At 39.5% G+C, this 20,337-nt stretch overlaps 1 protein-coding gene across 1 annotated transcript in view; it reads left to right on the forward strand.

Moving 5' to 3' along the window:
• The window catches only part of Pcif1 (Phosphorylated CTD-interacting factor 1), a 381,962-nt gene that overhangs the window by 76,923 nt on the left and 284,702 nt on the right, over nucleotides 1–20,337 (forward strand). The gene's annotated exons all lie outside the window — the stretch shown is intronic.

Below are 20,337 nucleotides of genomic sequence, written 5' to 3' on the forward strand. Positions count from 1 at the left end.
CACGGAATCCTGTCTATTACGAAATATTTTCCTGATCCTGACGAAAATCATGTATTACATGGTATTTTTTCTGAACAAAACGGAAACTGGTCAGTGCGGAAACGGAAATTGTTTATGAGTTTTCAAAACAGAATTCACATTTTTAACAGACTATTCTGAAGTAAATTATGTTTCAAAACAGAATTCACATTTTTAACAGGCTACGCTGAAGTTAATTTTATGTTAAAACAGTGTGCAGTTTTAAGCAATTCGCAACAGTAGACCGCGAAGGTAAACACAACCTTCCTTTGTTTGAGGGTGACAATTGCGGCAAGAATCTCCATTTTATTGCATTGTTTACAGGGGAGCAGTCTGGTTTTCCAGTCCCTCTATGTGGTTGAGTGAATATGGTTATTCTTGTGCACAATGTCTCATAAAAATATGGTGCTGTCATAACGCGACAAAGTCAAAGTGATAGAATTGAAGGAAAAAGAACAAAGAAGTGTTTGGGATATAATGTTACAGTTTCACTGTGGTAAAACACAGGTTTATGACACTTTGAAAAACAAAGATCGCATAATAAGCGAGTGGCTGGGGGTTAATAATGGTGACATGAAAGGAAAGCAGAAACTAACAAGGGATGAAGAAATGAATGAGCTGTTGTGGGAGTGGTTTGTTAATGTGCATTCAAAGAAAATTCCTATTTCTGGACCTATTCTTCAAAGTGAAGCCGTTGAACTTGCCAAAAAATTGAATAAGCCAGAATTCAAGGCTTCCAATGGTTGGCTCGAAATAGGCATAATATTGTTTGGAATCAGGTGTGTGGGGAAGCAAGTGATGTTAACCTTAGTGTTGTTAGTGAGTGGCAGGAAAATCTGACAACATTATTGGATGGGTTTCTTTCTTTTTTTTATTTATTTTAATTTTACATGAACTTTTAAGAAAAAAATATTCATCAGGACATATTCTCAATGGACTATTGTACAAGTGTTTCCTTGACTGCTGCTTTCAATTGTAGAAAGATTTTATATATTTTCTCTTGAATATTTTGTTTTTGATGTTGTCATTTTATCTTCTTATGCTAATTTTAAGGACACTTTCTCTCAAAGCATTGCTCCTTTGTCAATATATGAATTTTTCATCTAAACAATGTTATTTGGCTGAAGATGCTAATAATATGCGAAACATGTACCACTTTTAACCAATAAGTTGCCTTAAGCAATTAATGTATTGACAAGGTGGAAAGTAAAAAATACTTAGTTGTGAGTTTACAATGGAGATGAAACGGGTTTGTTCTATAGAGCACTTCCTTCAAAGTCGCTCTCGTTGCGCGGGGAAAATGTGTAGGCGGCAAAATTTCTAAAGAACGGTTGACTGTTTTTCTTTGCGGGTATATGGCAGGACAACTTGAAAAACCTTTGGTGATAGGAAAATCAGCTAAGCCACGGTGCTTCATATACCTAGATCTGCGTAATCTTCCAGTCATATGGAGACCAAACAAAAAGGCGTGGATTACTGCTGCACTGATGGAGGAATGGCTCACTAGTTTCAATGGCAAAATGAAGAGAGAAAATCGTAATGTGTTGCTGTTCCTTGACAATGCTACATGCTATTAACACATTAAATTATCCAATGTAACACTGGCATGGTTTCCACCGAACACTACAAGTATCACTCAGCTCATGGACCAAGGTGTTATCTACACCTTTAAAAGTCACTACAGGAGACTAGTTCTGCAGGAAGTAGCTGCGAAGATAGAGGGGGCAGCTAGTGCCAGTGACATGGCAAAATCTATTTCTGTGCTGGATGCTGTGAACTGGATCCACATAGCAGTACAGGAAATAAAGCAAGAAACTGTCACAAAATGCTTCAAGAAGGCTAATATTCTTCCCAGCACTGGAGATAATGAACTCTTGGACGAAGTGGAAGACAATGTGCAGTCCATATCATCCATGTGTTCACCTGGAAACTTTGACTTGGATGCTGCCCAATACATCAATGACGATTGTGATGTGTCGCCATATCAAACCACTGATTTTGCAACAGAAATCATTGGTGAGAGACTCGAGGAAAATACAGGGCAAAATGATGATAAAAGTAACAAGGAAGAGGAGACAGAAGTTGATGACGACTCTCCAGAAATCTCTAACGTTAGTAAAGCTCTCGCACACGTAAGGGGTCTACAAAAATTTGCTGCTAAACAAAATTTGCCTGAACTCTACGAATATTTATGCCAGGTTAAAGAATCCGTCGAGAAAAGTTTATTCCAGCGCAACACCAAGCAGGTGAAGATAACTGACTGTTGGAGCTCCAGAAATAGTTTTGTAGTAGCCTTTGAGTGTTTTAATTTAATGTGATTATTAAACTTTTAGTGTTTTAAGTGTTTACAAAATTTGTGCTGTAAATTGGAATTACATCAAGATTTACTGATGGAGAAGACACTGGAGGCTCTTTGTAACATAAGTACAGTTGCCTAGTGTGAAAGTTTTCACACAATGTGTAGCATGCCTTTCACTTTTAAGACACTGTTTACCAAATGAAGTGAAAGATTTTGTTCTTTAACTGCACATAGCTTGTTTGTACATGTACATTCAAGTGCACAAAAATTGGCCATCAACAAAATATTAAACTGTATACATTCTTGAAACATGAGAATATTCATAACAGTGGGTAGCTGCTGGCTGAAGAAATGATACTTGGAATCCTGCCAGCAGCAGAATATGTTCATCCCATTTCAGAGATGAAACTTTTGAAAGAAAACTCTCTTTCTTGATGGCCAGTTTTTGTGCACTCGAGTGTACGTGATTTTGGTTTGTATTTCAACATTGCAGTATTGCAAATTACATTAGCAGAGTTGTGCAGTGGAAGCATGCTGGGCCATAACCCAGATGTCCCCTGATCGTAACCAAGCTCTGCTACCATTTGTAATGGTGGTGGTGGTGGTGGGGGGGAGGAATAACGGGTTCTGGTAGGTAGTATGCTAGGTAATGCACTTGGACAATGGCGATATAGTTAACAATTTGGATAATGATATATGTATGCTAAATTAATTATGGATCTAACTATCCATTGAATAAAAGTTCAATGACTAGACCTAAAGCCAACGGCTGTAGCCGTGTTGAAACACCGAATCCTGTGAGATCTCCAAAGTTAAGCAACATTGGGCATGGTCAGGAGTTGGATGGGTTGCCACGCGCTGTTGGTGGGGGTAAGGGAATGGAGGAGCGGAAAGGAACTGGCCACCCTACCGCACGTAAACTCCGGCTCACGAACACCTCTGCGGAGGTTCGGACCTGCCTTCGGGCAGAATAATCCTTACTTTACTAGACCTAAAGACGTATATGGTAAAGGCCACAAAGTAAATTATTACCGTATAACGTAGGTTGTGCAATATAATTAAGATATCTTGAGAGCTTTCTCCACAACAAATCTTTCCATCACGGTTGTAAGATATACAAAAAAAAAAAAAATGCAAAAACAATATCTATGCATAGGCAACAGTGCGAAGTCGGTCACGCCAAAACAAGGAAAAGCAGAGTGGCTGGAAGCAGTACTGGGGCGAGGGGGGGATAATAGGAGAGGTTTACTGTAGTAGGTACCAACAACCAAAAAAAAAAAAAAAAAAGAACAACACCTTTTCAAAGAAATTCTTAGAGTGACCAAGTGTATTGGAATAGCAACCATTACGAGAATACAGTACGCACTGACATACTTGGAGAATACGGATCCTCAAAAAAGTACAAGAAAGATAATTAAGCTAACCCTTTTTTGCAGAATTGAATTGACCAATACACAAAGAGATTAAAAAGGAACAGCCATGCAGGACCTATCTTTTTTTGTTTTCCAATAGTTATACAGATAAATATATCAGATAATACATTTCTTGACTAGAATTTTCTAAACTCTTTAAAAGAAAGACTCCCTTTTTTTGTGTGAATAGAATTGGGGTAAAAAGTTTTATCACAGGACACACCTTGTTAAACAAGGAGAATAAGCCCGAGCAAAACCCCTGGACATTGATACAAAGGCAAATAGCTCGGATCGTCGTTAAGAGGAAAAGTATTGGAAAAAGGAGTAACCCAACAAAAGTTTGACAAAATATTTACAAAATCGTTACTTTGAGCACTATCTCAGATAACTCCACCTAGCGTGAGTGATAACCATATAAGGGGACTAGATCACAAAACAAGTTTTCTCAATTTTTTTTTGAAAAGGGAGGTGTCACACACACACAATCACCTCAAATAATTATAATTATTATTATTATTATCTGATCAACTTTGGAAGGAACAAGTATACTTTTACTATGAAGATCAAAAAATTATTTGGCCACATTAAAAAAACAAACAAAGACGCCTCCAGGGCGCTCTAATATAAAAACCATATACACCGAATAAAGGAAAAAAGGGTAGGGTAAAAAGAAGGATCAGCACAATAAGGATAAGTGAGGAAGAAAAGAATGGAAACTCCGACTGCGTAATGTTTGAGAAAGTTCAGCCTGCCAATTTATGTTTTTCCGGAATCATCTAAGCTTGAGAAAGTTCTGTTTGACGATGTTCAGGCTCAGTCCACATCACCAATATTACAGCACTTAAAAAACAAATAATCTCAATAAGTTTGAAGGTGGCAAGGAGCCAGGCTCGAAACAAGGCCTTGAAAATTTTCATAGCATGCCATCACGGGAATGCCAAAAGAGGCCAAGTTAGAATTTTTCAAGTTTACTTAAAGAAATGTTTAGCTCACCAAAGCCCTTTTCAAGTCAACTCCATCAGCTGGTAGGGAAGAAAATGGCAGCACACGGCAAGCCGTTCGAAGTCGGTAGCCCCCTACACACACACACACACACACACACACACACACACACACACACGCACGCACGCACGCACGCACGCACGCACGCACGCACACACACACACACACACACACACACACACACACACTATTTACAGAAGATGATGCCAGTCTGCCCAAGACGGGCCAAGCAGTCCAATATATACACGCCCAGAAGCGAAGACGAGTTCATTCGAAAAAGATCATGTGACGTGGCAGATGACGTAGTAGGTGCGAGGCAGACAGAAAGACAGCAGTCAGTGTGTGGAGAAATGTCGGAGGGTAACGACAGGTGAGCAAAAAGTAAGGTAATTCCGATGATAGGAAGAAATATTGATAACCAGAGCAGATAATAATAATAGCGTATAGTCCTGTAGAAACATAAAATTGTAGAGTATGTGGAGATGTACATGCGACGAAGTTTGCAGAAACTCGTAGAACGTCGATCGAGAGGTTATGGCAGTAGCATGTTACATATTCCTGCCACCGGGCGGAATCCGAAGGATGGGCGAAAGCATGTAGGCGTAGCAGCAGCAATGTCCAAGAGCAGCTCCTCCACTGGAATCGATGATCGGCGACCAGAAGATACGCAGTACCGGAAGAAAGAAAAAAAAAGAACACCAGAAGTATGGAAAACAAAGAAGCAAGCAAAACAAGGAAAACAGAGAAAGAGAAAAGAAAGGGGAAGGGAAAGGGAAAAAGAAAGAAAATGGAAGTAGGAACAATGGAAAGCGTTCCAGACCAATGCATAATAGACTTAAAGTGGCCAAATATAAAAATTACAGGAAAGTTTCCCATGAAAATAAAAAGCAAGTACAATACAAAAACGGGGCATGGGAGAGTCTGACATCAAAAGTGTGTGTGGGTGGAGGGAAGAAAGGACTGGGTGAGCCAAAAACAGTAAAATAAATTTTCAGAGATGTGGACCAGAACAAACAAAGCAAGCAGAGAGTAAATCCAAATATCAGACAATAAACATGAAAGAACTTTCCCTCCATACGCAAGAAGGTTCAGAAGGAAAATTTCTTAAGTTCGGAAAAATGGGCCTGCCGAATATCCTGAGGTTTGGAGAGAGACTGCAACTGAGCAGTAACCAAAGAGGGGAAAGAAAGAATTCGGTATGGGCCAATCCATAAAGGGGAAAGCTTAGCCGAAATATGATGTTGGGTAGAACTAATGGGATGGTTTTTTAACAAAACCTGATCAAAAAGCTTGAGCTTAGGCGGACGAAGATGGGAATTACATGTTTTACGGTAAAGGTCCCTGGCGTGATTTAAATTACCAAGAGCTTCCCGTAGTTGAGAGTCAGTGAGTAAATGAGGAGGGGTAAGCAATAAAGAGGGCAAGTTCCAGTTTAAAGATAAAGGAGTATGAAGATCTCTTCCCAAGATGAGTTTGGCGGGAGAAAAGGAGGTAGAATCATTAACAGCAGCGTTTAAAGCTAAACAAAAGTGAGGGAGTTCAGTATCCCATGACTTTTGATCTTGGGAATGAAAAATGGAAAGAAAAGATTTAAGATTCCGGTGGTAACGTTCAACAACATTTGCCTGAGGGTGATAGGGTGAGGTACAAACCTTTTTGATACCATAAGAAAAACAGGAATTATAAAAAACTTTGAAAGTAAAAATTGACGCGTTATCAGAGACCAGAATTTTAGGAATACCTATAAGAGGAAAAACGTGATTAGTTAGTAAATTAATGATAATATGGGAAGAAATGTTACATAATGGGCGTACAACAAGAAATTTGGAAAAACCATCCAATAAAGTAAAGATGTAGGAGTTAGATTTGGAAGATTTGACCAAAGGACCGACAATGTCTATAGAATTTCTCGGCCGGGTAAGTAGAGGGAGAGGCTGCATATGTCCCAAAAGGTTGATGATTTTGGGGCTTATGCTTTTGGCACAGGTCGCAAGATCGGACTCAAGAGAAAACATCCTTTTGCATTTGGGGCCAATAAAACTGAGAGGCAATGCGAGAATAAGATTTCGCCATTCCAAAATGTCCACCAGTAGGGGCCCCATGAAAATATTGAAATATCATGGGGCGTAATGTGGATGGGAGAACCAGACGAGGAGTAGGTTTAAAGACAAGGAGTTGATTTACAATGCGAAAAAGCCCAGAATAATCATTAGAAGAAATATCGTTTTTCAATTGTTGGCAGTATGGATCGAGATTTTGATGGTCTTGGCAGGAATGAAAGGACAAAGGAAAATCAGTAAGAGAAGAAATAGAATTTACCATAGCAAGTGGAAGGTGGTGTATTTCAGAATCAGCAAGATGATGATCGTCAAATAGGCGAGACAATGCATCAGCGACCGAATTTTGAAAACCAGAAATAAATTTCAGAGAGAATTTGAAACGTGACAAACGAAGCAACCAGCGACCAGTACGTCCAATTTTCGGAGCATTATTAAGTAACCAGGAAAGTGCTTGGTTATCAGTGCTCACGATAAACTCTCGATGATCGAGATAGTCGGAAAAATGTTCAATTGAAAGGATTAAAGCAAGTGCTTCCCGTTCATGAACGGAATATTTACGTTCCACAGGTGATAGGAAATGACTATAATAGGCAATAGGGCGGGTTTCGCCCTGTATAGTTTGTTGCAAGACAGCGCCAATGGCGACATCGGAAGCATCAGTAGAAAGCTCAAATATAATGTTAAAATCAGGAATTTGTAAAAGAGGAGCGTGTGATAGTTTAGTTTTTAAACAGGAAAAGGCATTTTGCTGTAAGTCACCCCAGTGAAACTTTACGCCTTTGCGCTTCAATAAGTTAAGAGGTTTGGAAATATGGGAAAAATTAGGTATATATTTTCCATAAAATCCAACCATACCAAGAAAGGAACGTAACTGCTTTAAGTTCTTTGGAGGTGGGACTTTATGGATGGCAGAAATAGGGTTGCGAGATGTACGGTTTTGCCCGGAACAATACGGTTTTATCTCATTTTGTTCCGCGTACGGTGCACTATTTAAACCGTACGCCCAATGTTCCTTTTTTTAAAATATCATGGTTTAGACAATAGTATAGTATCAAAAAAGTGCGCGGTTATGATAAAAATATTCTGTATTCTGACCTGACCAATGATCACAGTTGAGAACAGCGCTTCTGGCAGTGTTCTAGCGGTACTAGCGGGCATGTAGTCTCCTCCATTATATATATCAGTGGTTTAATTGGCCCAGAAAAACTGAAGAACATTTTGATGGTACTTACGTTTGTCTTAAGTAAATCTCCATCGAATGCATATACTGAAAGAGTATTTTCAGTAATGGCAATAAAATGGAGAGATGGCAGAAACAGATGCTCAGTAGATATAATAAAAAATGAACTTCTTGTGTACTTCAAGTATGATGAAAATTGTAAGGAATTTCTCAAGAAAGTTTTGTTGAATAAGAAACTGTTACAAATTGCTTCTTCAAACGACAAGTACTTGTGAAATGTTAATTTCAATGTAAAGACTAACGCACTATTAGTTTTAAATAAGTACCTACATATTTCATGTTGACGCTGTTATATTATTAACGGTATTTACTTGTTAATATATCCCTGGCATTTTCTCTTAATTATCGCTATGGTGTCTTAATTTAGCACTATATGGCAAGTAAATGGAAGTGTTCCTTATTTGCCATCTGGAATCGAGCGACTGTTCCTTATTTGCCATCCGGAAATCTGGCAACCCTAGGCAGAAACCCTATCCGGATCAACAGCAACACCGTTAGAACTGAGAATATTGCCTAAAAACTTAATCGAAGTTTGAGCAATTAAGACTTTAAAAGGATTAACTCTTAAACCCACGGAACGAAGACGCGTTAAGACTTCACGAACATGCTGTAGGTGAGTGGAAAGATCAGGGAAATAGATCAAAATATCGTCAATAAATGGGAACAAATATTGATATTTTATGTCAGAAAAAAGTGAATCAACAAAGCGTTGCATAATTTGAGAACCTAAATTAAGTCCGAAAGGAACTTTTTGAAACTGAAAAAGACCATTAGGAGTAATAAAGGCATTGTAACGGGAGCTAATTTCGTCTAGGGGAATTTGATTGTATGCAGAATTAAGATCAAAAATGGAGTAATATTTGGCGTTGGAAAAATGTTGAAAAGCGGACTGCAATTTGGGCATAGGATAGGAATCGTAGAGTATACGACCATTTAATTTACAATAATCTACGGTGAATCTCGAAGATCCATCGGGTTTATCGACAATAAAGGCAGGGGAAGCATAATTAGAAGAAGAAGGAATTATAGTTATGTTCTGAAGCAATTTATCAATTAATTGATTTAAAATCTTCATGTGAGGAGGGCTGAGAAAATAGGAGGATGAACGAACAGGAGTAGAATCAATTAAGTCAATATGAGCCTTGAAATTTTTGACCGTACCAAGAACAGGAGTAATGACATCAGAAAATTCAGTTAATAAAGAATCAATTTGATCAGAATGAATAGAATTGATACTGTGAGACATGGATGAAGTTGAAGAAGGATAATCAACAATATTAATTAATGGAATAACCGTTGAAGAAAAATGAAAAGAAACCGTAGAGTTTATGGAATCAAAAATAAGACCAGTGTGGGAAAAAAAATCATAGCCTAAAATAAGAGGAGAAGATAATTCCGAAACGACAAGAAAGGTAAACGGCCAAGAAAAATGTTGAATTTTAACCGTGAGAGAAATATGACCAAGAACATCAATAGGGTGATTAGAAGCCGAAACACAACCGACAATAGAAGGAAGAAAATGAAGGTGAGAAAATACCTTCTTCAGGGATTCAAAGAAAGATAAACTGATTAAAGAAACAGCAGCCCCTGAATCAAGAAGAGCGACTGAGGGGACATTATTAATAGTCAAGACAATATGAGAAGTAGGAGGTACAAATGACGAACTTTCCGTCAAAAAAAGTTGAGAGGAAAATTCGGACGGCAAAGAGTGAACATTTGAAACAAGAGTAGACGGGGACTGAACAACAGAAGACCATTATTATGCTTACTGTCTAATGACGCGGGTAAGCCACGTTTCCCGAATAGGGAGTAGCACAATTCCAAGATATATGACCCTTTCCTTTACAACGGAAGGAAATAATAGGAGAAGGAGTATTACCAGAAGAAACGGATGTAGAAGGTAAAGGACGAGAATCGAGAGGAGGTGGGATAGATGAGCAATAAGAAATATCTCCCAGAGAATGAATGGCATGAGATTGAGCTAAATTAAAAAGCTGAAGCATGGACGTAGGACGATTTAAGGCATCGAAAAGCTGCCGAAAGGAAGGAGTAGCGTAGAATTGGACGATAGAAATTAAGTCATTGACAGAGTGAGCAATGTTTAAAATATCACTAGGTCGTAATCGAATCAAGATAGTCGTGAGCAGGTTCGGTGGGAAGTTGATGACTACGAATAAATTCAAGGCTCAGCTTGCAACGTATTTCGTAAGGTAAGAAATAGTTGTGTATGGCATTCCGAAGTTGGTACCAATTGGAAAAACTTAACATATTATCAACCCAAAATTTAGTAAAAAAAACTGGTAGTTTTAGGGGACAGTAATCCCATTAACTGAGGAAAAGAAGCTAAACCAATATTTAGAAATTTTCGTGCAGAAAAGAGCCACAAGGTCAAACTACGAGGATCAGGAGATTGTAATTTAGGGACTTGATTGAGAGATTGTTTTATGATCTGTACATTGAGAGAGGTATCAGCAGACGTGTACTGAGGTAATAAAGGGGGAGGGGGGTAAAGATGTGGATCGGGAGGCATAGAATGAAGTTGAGGTAATGAATCAGTGAGCAAATCGGGAGAATGATCACGGGAAGATAATGTTGGGGTATCAGAAAAGGAGATTAAGTTACTAGTGGAAACCTTAGGTAAAGACCGAGTATAATATTTATTTATTTATTTATTTATTTATTTATTTATTTATTTATTTTATTTATTAGATGCAGCCTATGGAGGGCCATTTTACACTAATAATAATAATAAGTTTAAATGAGTATAAAAGATAACAAAGGTATAAACAACAATATTAAGTAGCAACAATAATTAAAAATTTTAACAGTAACAATGTAACAACAATGACAACGGTAACTGGCACGTGTCGGTTTCAGAAATTAGGAAGAAGAAAGGTCAAGGGTTGGAGGGACGGAAGAAAGTGAAAACCTGGAGAGGACTTCAAAGGAATCTTTTAATTTTTTGTTTGAAGGATGCGAAAGGTGTGAATATGTCGATATCGGGTGGTGAATTACCAAGAGTAATGAGACGGTGGAAGATAGAGCGTTGTTGTAAGGTTAGGCGCGGATGGGACACATGATGGGTGCGCCGGTTGCGTGTAGGGCGGGGAGGAACGTGTATAGGGAAGTACGCTGGAAGAGAATTACATTTGGTGTAGCCATTGATTATTTTGTGCAGGTAACATAGATCAGAGAACTGTAAACGGCTTCTCAGGTCAAGTATACCCAGGTAGTTCATAATGTCAGATTTAGTTTTGTTCTTAAAAACAGGATTACGAGTCTTAACAATGAAAGTGAAAAAGTTAAAAATACTATTTAGTTGAGATATGTTTGTGATAGCAGATGAGGACCAAATAGGGGAACAAAAGTCAATAATGGGGAGAACATACGAGACAAAGTATAATTTTAAGGCGTTAATATCATTAATTTCAGTAAACCTGTAAAGAATGCCTAGAGTACGCATAGCACAGGATTTTATGGAGTGAATGTGAGCAGAGAAGGTTAGTTTACAGTCTATTATAACACCTAGGTCTCTTACCAGAGAAGCCGATTGCAATTTATTTCCGTGGATGGTATATGCAGTGTTCATTCCCTGCTTTAGCAATGAAAAGGAGATTGTATTGCACTTCTTAAAATTGGGAGAAAGATTCCATTTCTTAAACCAGTCACCACACGAATTGAGAACAGTCTGTAATTCGTCACAGTCATCAGGCGTAGACACTTCTCTTAGGATTTTCAAGTCGTCGGCGTACAAGAGGAGGGAACACTGACTATTTCGGGTGCAAAAAATTATGTCATCAATATAGAGAACAAAGAGTAGGGGTCCCAGAATACTGCCCTGAGATACTCCTGATAACACAGATAACCATGATGAGGCAGATTCAGGGAGTACCACTCTTTGTTTTCTGCCGGAGAGGAAACTTGTGATCAATGACAAGACGGGGCCATGGATATTAAATCTGGTAGCGAGCTTATGAAGAAGAAGTGCATGATCCACTGAGTCGAATGCCTTGGCCAGATCTATATAGATTGCATCTAACTGAGATTTATTTTCCATTGCTGAAATGATGTGGTGATTGAGAACAGTGAGGTTAGTGAGGCATGATTTTCCGGGAGTGAATCCGTGTTGTTCTTCAGATATGTACGGCTGTGTGAAAAAGAGGAGTCGGCAGTGGATTATTCTTTCGAGGACAGAGGATAGTATTGGAACGATAGATATTGGGCGGTATGATGAGATATCATATTTGTTGCCAGATTTGAAAATAGGTGTGATATCAGCTTGTTTCCAGCTGTCGGGGAATGTACCAGTAGCCATACACAGGTTTAAAATTGTAGATAACGGTGCACAGAGAGATGCAGAAGTATTTTTGAGGAATATAGGGCTAATATCATTGGGCCCGGTGGAGCGGTTTGTTGGGAGACTATTGAGAATATTTTGTACTTCGTTAGGGGTCGTTGATATTTGTGACAGTGAGTAACTGCAAACACTATTGATCTGTGCTAGTTCTGTGATAGGTGCAGGAGGGCTAAAGGTAGAGTGAAAGTACTCATTGAATTTTTGAGACCTTAATTCAGTTGGGACATCATCACTATGTAGTTTAAGATTCAGTGGTATCCGGGGTGACTTTCTGCGTGACGAAATTAGGGTCCAGAACTTTTTAGGGTTGTTTTTAAGGTTTCCAGCTATAGAAGTGATGTGCCGATTGTAGTCACTTTTAAGATGCGATTTTGAGATTTTCCTGAGGTGTTTAAAAGTATTATACGTGTGTGAATTGGGGATAGACTTCCAGAGTGACCACGCACGGGTTTTGTTCTTTAGTAGCAATTTAGTTTCGGCACTCAGCCAGGGGGGGTATTTGTGCGGTCTGGGTTTGGAGAAAGGTACATGCTGTTTAATGGTGGTAAATATTAAATCCTCAAACAGGGAAACCGCACTATTGACGTCACGCTCAGCTGATAACCAGCACCAAGGGAGGGATGACAAGTCCTGGTTGACGACTAGCGAGTCCACTTTACTCCAGAGCGGAAATGTTCGCCTCGCAGCGGGTGGGAAGTCTTTATGTTGACAAGCAGGTAGGCTGAGGGTAGCCTCGATTGAGTCGTGGTCAGCGCTAAGAATGTTTCTGCCAACAGATACACTAACACTAGTTACTGTAGAGAAGAGGAGGTCCAATGTTGCCAAATTTCTAGTGGGTTTTAAGCAGAACTGATGTAGATGGAGACCGTTTATGAAATTAGACAAAATAAATGAGTCCACAGGGTCGGTTACTGTTCCAGTGGTTGTAGATTGCCAGGATATGTGCGAATTGAAATCACCGATTAGCACAATATCGTTGGATTTATTTAGAGCCAAAACCTTTGAATTAAAGCAATTTTCTAATGCTGTGATATCACCGGAGGGTGGGCGGTAGAAGCAGCCAACTAACAAGTTATTACTTCTGGGGATCGTAATTTCAACCCAGGTTATCTCGCATTCAGTTTCTAGGTCGGGCCTGTGACGGGCTTTAAGTTTATTACTTACTGCAGTCATTACACCACCCCCACGCTTACCGGTACCCCTGTTTTTACGGAACACTGAAAAGTTAGACGAGAATGGAAGTTCACTGTCCGAGACAAAATCAGGTAACCAAGTTTCAGTGAAACATAAGATATCAAACTCACTAAATTCAGGTTCACTGAGTACACAGTCAGTTAATTTGTTTTTCAGACTCTGGGTATTCTGATAATAAACATTAAGCGGTCCTGGATTTAAATGAACGTCACCGGAAAGAAGTAGTAAGATGGCGAACACAGCACGTGAGGAAGCATGGCAACCTTTCGTCCTTTCGCTGGAAGAGACAGGGGCATGCCGAAGCACAGAGAGATCAGAGACGGACAAAGCAGAGAAAATATAATGCCGTTCAGCGAAGCACCATTGCAGTACTGAATCACACGACACTTCACTTGCTTCAGGGATGGTTGTAGATATGAAATCACAATACGACACACTTCTATACACAAGAAAGACTAAGAAAAGAAAGTAATATGTCGGAGGTACAAAAACACGCCCGTTCCCAGTTACCGCCATCTTGGATGGGGGTGGGGGTGGAGATAAATCGCTATCTTCGCCCAAGCGAAAATTATCCGAAAAGCAAGCCATAGTGTTACGAGAACAACCAAAACAAAATGCGAAAAGATCTAAGGAGAAACAAAAAAATTGTATCAATTTAAAGAAGAGAATATGATGAGAATGAGGAAGAAAGGAATGTCTGCTACCATATGTAACGTAGGTTGTGCAATATAGTTAAGATATCTTGAGAGCTTTCTCCACAACAAATCTTTCCATCACGGTTGTAAGAAATAAAAAAATAAAAAATGCCAAAACGATATCTATGCATAGGCAACAGTGCAAAGTCGGTCACGCTAAAACAAGAAAAAGCAGAGTGGCTGGAAGCAGTACTGGGGCGAGGTGGGGGGGATAATAGGAGAGGTTTACCGTAGTAGGTACCAACATCCCAAAAAAAAAAAAGAACAACACCTTTTCAAAGAAATTCTTAGTGACCAAGTGTATTGGAACAGCAACCATTACGAGAATACAGTACGCACTGACATACTTGGAGAATACGGATCCTCAAAAAAGTACAAGAGAGATAATTAAGCTAACCCTTTTTTGCAGAATTGAATTGACCAATACACAAAGAGATTAAAAAGGAACTGCCATGCAGGACCTATCTTTTTTTTTTGTTTTCCAATAGTTATACAGATAAATATATCAGATAATACATTTCTTGACTAGAATTTTCTAAACTCTTTAAAATAAAGACTCCCTTTTTTTGTGTGAATAGAATTGGGGTAAAAAGTTTTATCACAGTACACACCTTGTTAAACAAGGAGAATAAGCTCGAGCAAAACCCCTGGACATTCATCACAAAGGCAAATACCTCGGATCGCCGTTAAGAGGAAAAGTATTGGAAAAAGGAGTAACCCAACAAAAGTTTGACAAAATATTTACAAAATCGTTACTTTGAGCACTATCTCAGATAACTCCACCTAGCGTGAGTGATAACCATATAAGGAGACTAGATCACAAAACAAGTTTTCTCAATTTTTCTTTTTTGAAAAGGGAGGTGTCACACACACACAATCACCTCAAATAATTATAATAATAATTATTATTATTATTATCCGATCAACTTTGGAAGGAACAAGTATACTTTTACTATGAAGATCAAAAAATTATTTGGCCACATTAAAAAAACAAACAAAGACGCCTCCAGGGCGCTCTAATATAAAAACCATATACACCGAATAAAGGAAAAAAGGGTAGGGTAAAAAGAAAGATCAGCACAATAAGGATAAGTGAGGAAGAAAAGAATGGAAACTCCGACTGCGTAATGTTTGAGAAAGTTCAACCTGCCAATTTATGTTTTTCCGGAATCATCTAAGCTTGAGAAAGTTCTGTTTGACGATGTTCAGGCTCAGTCCACATCACCAATATTACAGCACTTAAAAAACAAATAATCTCAATAAGTTTGAAGGTGGCAAGGAGCCAGGCTCGAAACAAGGCCTTGAAAATTTTCATAGCATGCCATCACGGGAATGCCAAAAGAGGCCAAGTTAGAATTTTTAAACAAGTTTACTTAAAGAAATGTTTAGCTCACCAAAGCCCTTTTCAAGTCAACTCCATCAGCTGGTAGGGAAGAAAATGGCAGCACACGGCAAGCCGTTCGAAGTCGGTAGCCCCCTCCACACACACACTCACACACACACACACACTATTTACAGAAGATGATGCCAGTCTGCCCAAGACGGGCCAAGCAGTCCAATATATACACGCCCGGAAGCGAAGACGAGTTCATTCGAGAAAGATCATGTGACGTGGCAGATGACGTAGTAGGTGCGAGGCAGACAGAAAGACAGCAGTCAGTGTGTCGAGAAATGTCGGAGGGTAACGACAGGTGACCAAAAAGTAAGGTAATTCTGATGATAGGAAGAAGTATTGATAACCAGAGCAGATAATAATAATAGCGTATAGTCCTGTAGAAGCATAAAATTGTAGAGTATGTGGAGATGTACATGCGACGAAGTTTGCAGAAACTCGTAGAACATTGATCGAGAGGTTATGGCGGTAGCACGTTACAACCGAAAAAGAATAAGTATTGTAAAGCACTCATCCAAGGCAAAAATGGGAACAGTAAGAGGCATATAATTAAAGATTGAACCTCAACAAGTTGGCAGAGTTAGCGCAGAGCTTTGCTGGGCCATTTCCAGAAGGTATCGCGTGGTACGTATAAAGTAAACGAAGGGAAAAAATGGGTAGAGTTAGGACGGTCAGGAAAGTCCATAACAACAGAGTTAAAATGCAAAAGGTATTTGTAAGACGATTAAGAGAAAGAAAAATGTTACAGTACGTAAGACTCACAAATATTGACACCAGGTTTTTGCGATACTTTTGTTTCAAACATAAAAATAGAATTTCAAGTACATAAGGAGATCTTTAAGAAACTTGATCATTTAGATCATGACTAGAGTTTACAGTATCACTTCAGTAATACAAAAGGAAGACTATGAGACTTGACCATTTGATCATGACTAGACTTTTCTATTTTACATAGGTAATAAATAGCAAGATTATAAGAGATCTAATCATTAGGTCATGACTAGACTCTTTGATAGTACAAGATTTAATCGACCCACAGAAAGTGGTCAATGATAACAATTTAACACTTTAGAGAAATATGGAGAGCCTCCGTGGCTCAGACAGCAGCGCGTCGGCCTCTCACCACTGGATACCGTGGTTCAAATCCTGGTCACTCCGTGTGAGATTTGTGCTGGACAAAGCGTAGGCGGGACAGGTTTTTCTCCGGGTACTCCGGTTTTCCCTGTCATCTTTCATTCCAGAAACACTCTCCATTATCATTTCATTGCATCTATCAGTGATTAATAATCACCTTGGGAGTGGCGACCCCATTGTAATACTAGGCTATATATGTTTCATTCATTACATTCCTGACCCGGTCTAAGACTGGAAAACGGGTTTTAGGTTTTCATTTTCATTTTCAGAAAAATATGGATAATAGATAAATACCAGTAATCATGGCAATGAAATCCGAAGGCCACATTTACAAGATTGAAATCACAAGAATTATCACAAAAGATTAGAGGGATAGGAAAGGAAATGAATGGGAACGGGAAGCAGTGTTAATAAAGACATGGGAAAAAAGAAAGCGTACAGAATTGGTGAGGTTGAGAAAAGGCGAAAATCAGGCCGCTTCAATTTTAAAAGTTATTCCAACAAACGCACATAATTCATATTAAACAGTTCCGTATCTGTCCGTCTTTCACTTAATCAACCTCAAAACTTTCGCCCACGCTAAGAGTCTTTGCGGTGCAAGCATGTAAGATTTTGAATTAAGTCCAGAAGAAGGTAGCTCATAATATTAAGCACAGAAAACTGCCCTACTAGAGGGCTAAGGTCCAATTTGCAGACGATGCCTGAAGGGCAAAATTAAAGGAAATTTAAATCAAAGTATCAAGAACAGCATAATGACCTTTGTTCACCCAACATGACGATGGCAGTTAAAGAAGTTACGTTGAAGTTTAAAATCAAAGATCGCAACGGTCTAGCAATGTATGAAAACAGTTTCTACTACCTCCACACAATTTAACACACAATGCCTGACTGCAGGTTACAAGGCAGCGGCGACTTTTACAGGCGAGAGTAGCAGAGCCGAGAACATACAATAACAGAGCATGACGTAAGCGTGACATGGTAGAAGGGAGGCCAAGAAGCAGGAGCAGCAGTACAATTGCTAGTCAACCGGGTAAGCAGACGGAGCAGACGGTATAGGATGAGTTAGAAGTTGCAATAAACATAGTAGCAGGCCGACGAAGTAGGCAGAAGCTAAGGTAGAACACCGACGTAGTAAATATTATTAGGGAGCACGAACACCACTCATTGAATTAAAGATTGCTTTAAATATGCAGAAATGCATCATAGTATACAGTTACATTTTACATATGATCCATTTGTTATTTTGACATAGATATGTCTTATGGTAGGGGTCATCTGAAAATTTGCATCACAAAATTGGTGATACAGAATGTGTGATGCTATGTTACCTAGCTGCCATGCAGACTGTGATGTGATGTATTGATAGATGGCATTGACTGAGAGATGTATTATCAAAGGTGGGCATTAGAATACGGATAGTCGATGTGATCTTGCTGACTGTGATGTGAAATATTGATGGATGACCATGCCTGAGAGACATATAGAAGGCTCTGTCAAAAAAGGCCTCATTTCACCATTCTCTAGAGAACTGATTATTTAATTCCTATTAGTTTCGTAGCCCCTGAGTCAGTCTCCCCCCTTCAGTGCACCGAATCCTAGATTTGCTGACTCCAAATTCTATATACATGTCTCTTGAAAACAATTTGTTAGATACAAATAAATTAATGTTGCCATTAATGCTTTCATGGCCCATACTTTTAGACATGATATTGTATAGGCTTTTGGGCTTGTACCGTGTTAAGAAAATAAGGTGAAATTCTTAACGTTTCGCAGAAAACTGTGCTCTGCGTCCTCAGAAGAATTCTCGACTGTCCACGAGAAAGGATTCGTAAACAATGACACTTTTGAATTTGGAACGTTATAATAGAAGTAGAAGTGGAAATGGTACATTCATTCACCACCAGCTCCTAGAACGTGGCACAACGCTAGCGTTCGAAGCGGAAGCTGACCGAACCATCACAATCGGACTAAGCGGTTCACATAACGTGTTTGCGTAACATATGACAGGTGTAAGACATAGACATAAGCCTGGAATGAAACATCTGGCGACAAGGAACGTACGAATTTGGAAAACGCAGAGATGAAATAACAATAGTGAAGGGGCAGGGAAGGGAACTACCTACGTAAATTCTTAATGGCTAGCAACCAGGTATTACTTAATTGATAGCCGGTGTCCCTGTTGAAATTGTTAGGATTACAACGTATTTTCACAGCTTCCTGTATAATCGTGGACCTGTAATGTCTAGTGTGGGTAAGAGCTCGAGCATCTTGGAACATGACATCATGACCCGACGATAGAGTGTGCTCAGCTATTGCTGATTTGTCAGGTTGGTTGGGACGAATATTACGTTCATGTTCTTTGATATGGGTACCAATGGATCGGCATGTTTGGCCGATGTATACTTTACCGCGCGTACAGGAAATTTCGTATACCCCAGGATGTAAAAGTGGGGACAATTTGTCCTTGGTTTTACTCAGACTGTGAGCAATTTTAGTGGCGGTGCCAAACACAGTTTTTATATTGTGTTTGCGGAGGACCTTGGCAATTCGATCTATGGTGTTGTGAATGTAAGGCAAGTAGGCAGTTCCCTTTGCTTCTTCCTTCTGTGAGATTTGCTTGGTCGTTTCTCTGGGATGTAGGGCTCTATGAATCTGCAAATCATTACCCTTAAACGCGACTATGACCGTGTCCATCTCCATCTGGATATGTGATGGCTCACAAATTTGTCTCGCCCTCTTGGCGAGTGTCGTGAGGATGCCTTGTTTTTGTGCTGGATGGTGGTGAAAATCTGCATGAAGATAGCGATTTGTGTGGGTAGGCTTACGATAGACGGTATGTTCTAGGGAGCCGTCCGGTTTCTTTCTTACTAGAACATCCAAGAAAGGAAGGCATCCGTCCGACTCTATCTCCAAACCGTGTTTGGCACCGCCACTAAAATTGCTCACAGTCTGAGTAAAACCAAGGACAAATTGTCCCCACTTTTATATCTTGGGGTATACGAAATTCCCTGTACGTGCGGTAAAGTATACGTTGGCCATACTTGCCGGTCCATTGGTACCCGTATCAAAGAACGTGAACGTAATATTCATGTCAACCAACCTGACAAATCGGCGATAGCTGAGCACGCTCTATCGTCGGGTCGTGATGTCATGTTCCAAGATGCTCGAGCTCTTACCCACACTAGACATTACAGGTCCACGATTATACAGGAAGCTGTGGAAACACATAGTAATCCTAACAATTTCAACAGGGACACCGGCTGTCAATTAAGTAATACCTGGTTGCCAGCCATTAAGAATTTACGTAGGTGGTTCCCTTCCCTGCCCCTTCACTATTGTTATTTCATCTCTGTGTTTTCCAAATTTGTACCTTCCTTGTCACCAGATGTTTCATTCCAGGCTTATGTCTATGTCTTACATCTGTCATACGTTACACAAATACGTTAAATGATCTGCTTAGTCTGATTGTGATGGTTCGGTCAGCTTCCGCTTCGAATGCTAGCGTTGTGCCACGTCCTAGGGGCCATCTGGTG

This window comes from Anabrus simplex, chromosome 4 (assembly GCF_040414725.1).
Source record: "Anabrus simplex isolate iqAnaSimp1 chromosome 4, ASM4041472v1, whole genome shotgun sequence".
NCBI classification, from domain to species: domain Eukaryota; kingdom Metazoa; phylum Arthropoda; class Insecta; order Orthoptera; family Tettigoniidae; genus Anabrus; species Anabrus simplex.